The 9,922-nt window shown below is 45.1% G+C and overlaps 1 pseudogene; it reads right to left on the bottom strand.

Annotated features, from left to right (window-relative positions):
• Positions 1-471: 471 nt before the first annotated feature.
• On the bottom strand, positions 472-1,097 carry LOC118573810 (annotated as a pseudogene).
• Between the last annotated feature and the right edge of the window lie 8,825 nt (positions 1,098-9,922).

Below are 9,922 nucleotides of genomic sequence, written 5' to 3'. Positions count from 1 at the left end.
CGTGAGGGGTAGGTAGGGTTTAGTGTGGGAACCAGCAGAGGGCTCCTAACATGGGAGCTGCCACCCTGGGAATGCTGTGAGCTCATAGCCATCACTGGCAAGCAGAGCATAGATATATAACACTGGTGGGCAGGTGTGGGCAACAGGGATATCACAGGACAGAAAGCTCAGAGAGCTGTCAGAGACATGGGGACACAGGGACAGAGAGGATGCTGGGCACAGGGGCACAGGACAGGAGGCTATGGAGGCACACAGACACAAAGTGGGCAGTGGGTAGCACAGGAAAAGTCGAGGTGACACACAGAGAAACAGGGCTGCAATTCTGGGCTGTTCTGGAGACTACCCAGGAGGCTTCCTCCTCCACCACTTAGGCCCAGGGGTTTGCAGGCAAGACAAGCTGAGGCAGGACTAGGCAGCAGGTCACTTTCCCTCAGGGTGGAGTAAGGGATCCAGAGGACAGCATCTGCAGATCTAAGGCTGAACTGTGCCTTCAGGGTCCTTGTCATAGATATAGCTGCCCACTACACCGATATTCACTCCCTTGGGTCCAGAGAGAATTCCATAGCAAGGCTTGTGGCAGCAGGGCTGCCCATCATGCTCAGCATGCCCTCTGGGGTTCAGTGTCTTGGAGCAGCGCTAACAGCGCAAGCAAGGCTGGTGCCAATCCTTGCCTATAGAGGTCACCTTCTCAGCAAAGTACACCCTCTTGTTGCAGCGAGGACACATGTTGGGCTCCCCAGTGAGTGTGGTGACACTGGAGGCTTTGCTGGGACCTTTGGGGTGTCCTCTGGTCTTCTGCTCTTAGGTTCATACCACAGGGACCTCGATGGGGCCATTGACCTGAGGGCCCTCAGTCAGAGGCTTCTCAAATATGTAGGAACCAGCACCCCCTATATTCACGCCTTTGGGTCCAAACAGTGTGGCACAGCATGGCTTGTGGCAGAAGGGTTTCTCATCGTGCTCAGCATGGCCCCAGGGGTCAGTGTCTTGTTGCAGCACTCACACTTGAGACAGAACTTGTGCCAGTCCTTGCCCAGGGAACTAAACTTCTTGTCAAAGTACATGGTCTTGTCACACTTGGGACACTTGGAGGCCATGGTCGGTGTGCTCGATCTGTCTGTGCCCTCCATCGTGCTCGTCTCTCGAACTTTGGACTTTTAAGCACTGTTGAGAGTGTGGTAGACTATGGAGACTTTCAAAGTTGGACTAAATGCATTTTGCAGTATGATTTGTTTACAGCCTTATGGGGGCCAAGGAGTAAACGGTGGTACTTTTAATGTAACTGTCCCCCATATGGTCATAGGGATTGGTACTATTAGGAGGTGTGGCTTTGTTGGAGTAGTATGGCTTTGTTAGAAGAAGTATGTCACTGTGAAGGCAGGCTCTGAAGTCTCATATATGCACAATCCACAGCCAGTGTCTCAGACCACTTCCTGTTGCCTGCAAGTCAAGTTGTAGGACTCTGCTCCACCTCTAGCGCCATGCCTATCTGTGTGCCACCATGTTTCCCTCCATGACGATAATGGGCTAAAACTCTGAAACCATAATTTACTCAATTAAATGTCTTCCTTCATAAGAGTTGCCATGGTCATTGTTTCTCTTCACAGCAATAGAAAACCTAACTAAGACACTGGCCCAATATGTGGCTTTTTCATCAAATTTTGCAAGTATCTTCTGTCTTTTTCTTTGCCACTCTAGATCAAGCCAGCCCCGAGTGGCCTGCTGAAACACTGATGTGCCAGAGAGCAACTCAAATGCTGTTATCGGGTGGTTAGGTGGATTGTAGCAAAGATGTCTCCTTTTGGAAGTTAGAGTACCACAAAAAGGATGGTTGGTAAAGGATTAGGAAAGGAAAAAGGCAGAGGTCACAAGCCTTTTGTATTTCTTCCCTCACTTTACATTGTATAGGAAAGAGAGCCAAACCATTTTTTCCTTCTGGAAAAGCACTATTTAGTTGGCATTCTTATTTCTCATACAGCTCCTAAATATCAGGTAATATCATCGGCTCATACTTACACTCTTTGGTATGTACCCTATGTTAATATTCTGACCGGCCTCTTGAAATCCTGCTCCTTGGGGCTGCCCTGCATCCTTACAGGACAATTCTTCTCTGAACAAGCACTGGTAAACGCTTTGTCCAAGGTAGCAGCATCACCGCAGTCATAAACACAATGAGAAAAAGCCATCAACTGGGAGCAGCAGCCATTGCCTCCATGGTCCCAATACTGTGTGTGGCTCAGCCCTGGCTGAAGCTTCTCCTAGGTTGGCCTCAAACTCAGGATGCTCCTGCCTCTGCCTTCTTCAGTAAATCCAACCAGTGTGCCACCACAAGTAGGTGAGTGTAGCTTGGGTCTGAGCCGGGGCCTGCAAGGCCATGGGCAACAGGCTTTTTCGTGAATTCCTACCACAAACGTTGGGTGCCAGATGTAGTATGCATCTTGAAATGTCTTATTAACAAGAACAAACCTGTAGTAATGTTTCTTTTACATATGTGGGTGCCCTTGTGTTTGGGGCATAAATGTTCAGAATTGAAACTTCATCTTGGTGGATCTTTCCTGTGATGAGTATGTAATGTCCTTCATCATCTCATTTGATTGATTTTAGTTTGAAGTCTATTTTGCTGGATATTAGGATGGCTACACCAGCTTGCTTCTTAAGACCATTTGATTGGAAAGTCTTTTCTCAGCCTTTTATTCTTAGGAGGTGTCTACCTTTGAATTTGAAGTGTGTTTCTCCTATGCAGCAGAAAGATGGGTCTGTTTTCATATCCATTCTGTTAGTCTGTATCTTTTTATAGGTGAATTAAGTCCATTGATATTAAGAGATATTAATGACCAGTGATTGTTTCTTCCTGTTATTATTTTTATGTTTTGGTGGTAGTGTGTGTGTACTTCTCTTCTTTGGGGTTTACTGCTGTGGTGTTATCTATTGCCTGTGTTTTCGAGGGTGTATCTGACTTCCTTGGGTTGGAATTTTCCCTCTAGTGCTTTCTGTAGGGATGGATTTGTGGATAAGTATTGTTTAAATCTGGTTTTCTCTTGGAAGGACTTAAGAAATGGGCTATAGAACTAAACAGGAAATTCTCAACAGAGAAAGTTCAAATGGCTGAAAGACATTCAACAAATTACTCAACATCCCTAATTACCTGGGAAATGCAAATCAAAATGACTCTGAGATACTACCTTACACCTGTCAGAATGGCTAAGATCAAAAACACAGAAGACAGCTTATGCTGGAGAGGATGTGGAGCAAGTGGGACTCTCCTCCACTGCTGGTGGGAATGCAAGCTTGTACAGCCAATTTGGAAATCAATATGGCACATCCTTAGAAAAATTAGGAAAACATCTCCCCCAAGACCCAGCTATAGCACTCTTGGGCATATACCCAAGGAATGCTCAATCATACCTCAAGGGAATTTGCTCAGCTATGTTCATATCAGCATTGTTTGTAATAGCCAGAACCTGAAAACAACATAAATGCCCTTCAACTGAAGAATGGATAAAGAAAATGTGGTACATATACACAATGGAGTACTACTCAGTAGGGAAAAACAATGACATCATGAGGTTTGCAGGCAAATGGATCGATCTAGAAAAAATCATCCTGAGTGAGTTAACCCAGACTCAGAAGGACGAACATGGTATGTACTCACTCATAGGAGGATACTAGATGTAAAACAAAGATGACTAGACTGCTACACAACTCCAGGGAGGCTACCTAGAAAACGGGACCCTAGGAAAGACACAGAGATTGCCCAATGACAGAGAAATGGATGAGATCTACATGAACAACCTCGACCACAGTGGGAGTAATGAAAGGCAAGTTTTGAGGGAAAGAAAGCTTAGGGGAGCAGGAGATCCCAGCTGGATCAAGAACAGAAAGGGAGAACAAGGAATAACAGACCATGATAAATGATGACCACATGAGAACAGGAATAGGCAGAGTGCTCGAAAGGTCCCCAGAAATCCACAAAGACACATCCTCTGTAGACTGCTGGCAATGGTCAAGAGAAAGCCTGATCTGACCTAGTCTGGTGATCAGATGGCCAAACACCCTAACAGTCGTGCTGGATCTCTCATTCAATAACTGATGGGAGTGGATGCAGAGAGCCTTGGCCAGGCCCCAGGTGGAGCACCAGGAGTCCAATTGTCAAGAAAGAGGAGGGACTGTAAGAGTGTGAATTGTTGAGACAAGATTGGAAAATCACAGGGACAAATAGCCAAACAAATGGAAGCACATGAATTATGAACCAAAGACTGTGAAGCCCCCAGCTGGAGCAGGCCCTCTGGATAAGTGAGACAATTGATTAGCTTAAATTGTTTGGGAGGCACCCAGGCAGTGGGACCCAGACCTGTCCTTAGTGCATGAGCTGGCTGTTTGGAACCTGAGGCATATATGGGGACACTTTGCTCAGCCTGGAAGGAGGGGCCTGACCTGCCTGTACTGAATCCACCAGGTTTAATTGAATGCCCAGGGGTGTCTTGGCCCTGGAGGAGATGGGAATGGAGGGGAGGGGCTGGGGGGAAAATGGGGGGGGGGCGGGAGTGGGGAGGACAGGGGAACCCATGGCTGATGTGTAAAATTAAAACACATATAAAATAAAAACAAAAAAGGGAAAAAACCCACAAATTTAAAAATTATATAAAAAAAACAAGAACAAACCTGTAGCTGGGTATTGGGGTGAACGCTGAAATATCAGAGAAGCTGAACAAGCCACAGCCACCTCACCTTGCCAGTTCCTCAGCTGTGAATTGTCTGGTATTTTGATTTGTATTGATGATATAATAAGTCTCATTTTAAGGAAAAACTCCCCCCTCCCTCCCCCTCCTTTCCCACTGGTGTGCACACCTCTGCTTTCTCTCCCTTCTCTTTCTTCCTTGTGCCATCTTTCCTATCTTTCTCTTCATCTCTCTATTATAATAAACTCTCCACGTGAATGCAGCACCTGGGTGTAAATGTCTTCCCTCCCCTCCAGCCCCACTGCATGTGGCCAGCATGTTTCCCTGCTTGAACGGGATACCCTGGCCTGGGGCTGGACATTCTCAACTCATGCAGATTCATAACACTGTACTATCCATTTTTTCATTCAATGATCACTGAGATAGGCCAGCTGTTTTCTTCTCATTGTTTCCTATTGAATCTGGGACAATGCAGCATGGTGCTTGTTTGTTTATTGTTTAGAGAATTAAAAGTTTGGGATAATAAAAAATGTAAGTGCTTATTTCCCCTTGGGAAGGAGGGGCACCTAGAGAAACATGGATTTTTTCTTTTATTTCAAGACCTGCTTGTGGTGGTATTGTGTTCCCCAAAATATTGTGCACCCTAATAAACTTATCTGAGTTCAGAGAACAGAAAAGCCAATAGATACAGAGGCTAGAAAATGGTGGCACTCACGCCTTTAATCCTAAGAAGTAAGCATTTAATCCCAGGGAGTGACGGCAGAAAGCAGAAAGATATATAAGACGTGAAGACCAGAAACTAGAAGCATTTGGCTGGTTAAGCATTCAGGCTTTCGAGAAGCAGTTCAGCTGAGATTAATTCAGGGTGAGGACTCCGAGGCTTCCAGTCTGAGGAAACAGGATCAGCTGAAGAATTGGCAAGGTGAGGTGGCTGTGGCTTGTTCTGATTCTCTGATCGTTCAGCGTTCACCCCAATACCCAGCTCCAGGTGTGTTCTTATTAATAAGACTATTTAAGATTCATGCTACACCTGCTATGTATGGTCTATGCACATAGTACAATATGCTTTAATTTCTGCATAGGTTCTTATTAACACCACCATGGTTATTGCTCCTAATTGTGAATCTTTGTAATGGATAGATCTAATGCCACATGGAATCTAAGCGGGTGCACACAGCCAGGTGAGGGTCAGAGAGTTGAAAGAATCAGTATTTAATCCTTAGTCTCCAACAGCTTGAGGATGAAAGGAGATCAAATAATGGTACACAAGCTCTGGTGCCATAGTAATACTGTTACTAGACTTGGGATCACATCCAGTGCCCCAACAATCCATACTTGGTCCTCCGTCTTCAACTAACCCATTTAACAACGCAAACTAATGGCAAAAAGCAGATAGATGAGATTTCTTCAATGTGGCCACACTGGAAAGATGGTCAAAGAGATCCAATGACCTGTCCCTGCCCTAGTCTACCTTCAGGGTCTTGATGTGTGGTTGCAGTTTAAATACAGCCATGGTTATGTATAGCTTAAGAGTCAAAGTGTGGTCCTGCCTAAAACTGACCCATCATTGGAGTGTCCGCTCTCCTGCAAGGGGGCCTGGCAAATTGCAAAACTTTTTCCAGGAGAGAAACTTCCTTCTGGTTGGCCCAGGCCTTAGGCTTTCTCACCTCACAGCATACAATTCCTGGGGAAGTTATGGTTCCTTGGCCTCTGTCATTTCAGTAGTTAAAATAACCCAAGGGAGGGACTGGAGTGTATCTAATACAGGAGTGTCTGCCTTCTCTGGCTGTGATAGAGCCTTTCTCTGCACTGTTGTGCTTAGCGTGAGAGGCTAGGGTCCTAGAGATTCAGTGGCCACTAAAGCCAGCCCAAGCCAGAGGTTTTCAGATTCTTGTCTCCCCAATTCAAAGGTTAAATCACAGACCAGGCAAGGTTAATTTCACAAAAAAAAATTATTGCGGAGAGCTTAAGGGGGAAAGAAGGCAGAGGCCCTATATAGCAGGAGGGGTCACTGTCAGCGGGGTAACACGGTCTTACTGCCTTGGGGTTAATAAGGCTTTAATGGGTAGAGGACCCCTAAAGTCAGTCCAGCTTTCATTCCAGGTATTGAGGTCCTTCTAATGTCAGTTAGTTCTCAGTGTGGTTTCCAGGCAAGGGGTACTCCCTCAGGGCAAAGAGAAAAGAGAAAACAGATCCACTTCCTGGCACCTTCAGCCTCTGGCAAGGAAGAGGCTATCGGTCTCCCCAAGGCTATTTTGGGGGTCAAGACAAGAAAGAAAGTTCTCAATTTTCTTTGGGGTCTTCAAAAAAAGGTTTATGCATTCATTTTACGTGTGTGAGTGTTTTGCTTGCATGTATGTATGTGCACCACATGCATGCCTGGTGCCTGTAGAGGCCAGAAGAGTTTGTAGGATCCTCTGGGACTGGACTTAAAGGTGATTGTGAGCCACCATGTGGGTGCTGGGTACTGAATCTGGATCCTCGGTAATAGTTACCAGGGGGTGCTCTTACAGAGCTTACTCTTAACTACTGAGCCATCTTTCCAGCTCCCTTTAGGAGCCTTATTTATTTTTTTTAACCTAAACTGCCCAGCCAACTGCTGCCTGCCAGTCTCGTTGCCTTCTTAGAATGTTCTCGTCTCTGTCAGCCCACTTACAGTACATTGAGTGTGGCTTGGAATGATAATTTAGAGTTAAGGAGATTTGAGCTATATTATTCAGCACAACACACAGATGTTGGTGCAAAACCACAGCTCCGACTTCCAAAGGAGTACAAAATAGTCCATTCTGGAGCCAAGTCTAAGTGCCTGTGACTCAGGAGCACAGACACTAGTTATCCCAAACACTGTGTTTCAACATGGCAATATAATGGTGTTTTTATATTTATAGAACAAAAGATAGTAATCAATCAAGGCAACTGTCAAATGCATTGGTGGAAACATCACCTACAGGTGAGTTGCAGCAGTGTGGGAAAATCTGTATTCTAGTTAATAATTACCGCCTGCCAACATTGTTAGTTTTCATGTGGCTAGAAGGTAGGGGTCTACTAAGAATGTTAGGTCAGATGCAGGTGGGAAATCAATGGTTATTAAGATAAAGGGAACTCAAGATAATTTGGCTCTGGGTGTGCAACATTCAAACCTAATCACATTGATCTATTCTGTCAGTCAATCTTGTAGAATCTTTAACATGTATAGATTTTCCCTGGGCACTTGAGTTTGTGAAGGCTTGGATGTGTCACTGGGAAAAATAAAGGTACCATTGAAAGGGCTAAAAGTAAAGATAAGAACAAGAGTTTATGTTCTCATCCTTAATTATCTCTGCTGTCTCTTTTCTCTATAGACGTTTAAGATCACTCATGTGCAGGTCCAGGCTACCTATGAAAAGGGGTCAGCAATGACTTCCTCTGGCAGCACAATCTTTTGTAACTGGCCTGCCTGGCAGGAATGAGAATATTATAAAGAGAACAGGTGAAGAAAAGGGCCTGGGGAAAGCCAGAGGGAAACTAGTCTCTCAGAAAGAGATTTGCACCTTGTCAGAGCACCTTGCAGGAAAGAGTAGAGCCAGGAAAATGATGCAGTAACGGACCTGACTGTACCTAGAAGGGAACACTTAGCTGTGCAGAACTGGACCTTGATTCCAACCTCACGCCAGAACCTTGAACATGGACTGGGGGTTAGGAGTCATTGACTCTCTTGGTTTCCAATGCAGTCACATTAAGTAAATTTCTGTTTTCTGCTTTTCACTATTACTTCAGCTCTTTAATTGGCCTAGTGAGCATGGGAGACCTGGTGAACATAGGAGACTTGGTAAATATGACAGGCCTAGTGAGCATGGGAGGCCTAGTAAACATGAGAGTTCCAGTAAGCATGGGAGGTCTAGGAAGCATCATTGGAGACCTAGGAAGCATGGGAGGCCTAGCAAGCATGGGAGACCTGGTAAATATACAAGACTGACTAAGTGTGGCAGGCCTAATAAGCAAGAGAGTCCTAGTATGCATGGAAAGCCTGCTAACATGGCGGGCCCTGTAAGCATGGGAGGTCCAGTAAGCATGGGTGACCTAGTAAGCATCATTGGAGGTCTAGGAAGCACGGGAGGCCTGCTGACATGAGATCCTAGTAAGGTAAACATGAGACGACGGTCTGGCTAGGGCTGTCAGAATACATCCTCTAACCCTTATCACTCCAGCAACACTTCACTCTGCAGTTAGGGATCTGTGTCTTTATTCCCAGAGGGACAAAGAACGTGAGTCATTAGCAATACCTTGTATGGACTTTTCCACGCTTCAGCCAGCTGTTTTTCAGGCCCGTGTAAAGCAGTGTAGAAAGACGCAGAAAACTTAGTGAAGCTGAGGAGGAAAAGAGTCCCTGATCCTAGAATCTGGCAGAAGTCTCATTCGCTGAGAGTGAAGAATTTCGGCATAAGTTAAAATTTCCTGTATAGATTGTCTACATGTCCCAGCTTAAAACCTGGAACTTTCTGAGACTCTCACAAACAAGATTATGAATCTGTTTAGTGAAAACATATGTATGCCTTATGCCTTATTTTGTAAACTATCAAAATGAGAATTTCCTTGATACAGGTGACCGATGATTTCAGCCTACCTGATTGTATTGTCCAAAGCTCCTAACAAACAATCCTAGGAGCTAGTTTTCTAAGTTCCCAAGAAACCCTTCCAAGAAAGGCAATTTGAAGCCACCTAAACTGTCAAGACACTTCAGTGGAACTCTCTCTCTTGAGCACATACCCATGTCTTGCTTATATGTTTTCCTTTTCTCAAGAGCCAGTCTCCCTGCCTCCCTCTGCCACAACTCTAATAAGATTTTGTGTTAATAAAACCCAACTCTGCTCATCTGACTCATCCTAAAATTCTTTCCCACAGATAGTCTAGAATCCCAACTTCACCAGAGCAGAAGTCTCTGAAATGACACAGGTGGCGGCAGAGCTGTGTCTCTTCTTTCTGCTGTGGATGATGCTCACATGTTCATGGGTGTAGCTGCACCTTGTCTCCAGGGTTAAAGGGATGGGATCTGATGGTGTGCCAACATGGAGAGAATAAATGCAAAGTGGTTAAGTCAGTGCCTTATCATTTCCTGCAGCTTTTGAGGAATTTGTTTTCAGAGATATCTACTCAGGTCCTTAAACAAATTGTTAGGTAGCTACATGCATATTGGTAGTATTGGAAGCCATGAGAACGGACCCCTGCCTCATGATCAGCTTTGGACGTCACCTTCCTTTTCTGTT

This window comes from Onychomys torridus, chromosome X (genome assembly GCF_903995425.1).
Source record: "Onychomys torridus chromosome X, mOncTor1.1, whole genome shotgun sequence".
NCBI classification, from domain to species: Eukaryota; Metazoa; Chordata; class Mammalia; order Rodentia; family Cricetidae; genus Onychomys; species Onychomys torridus.
The sequence above is the reverse complement of the archived record's forward strand: the minus strand, read 5'-3'. Positions and strand labels throughout refer to the sequence as shown.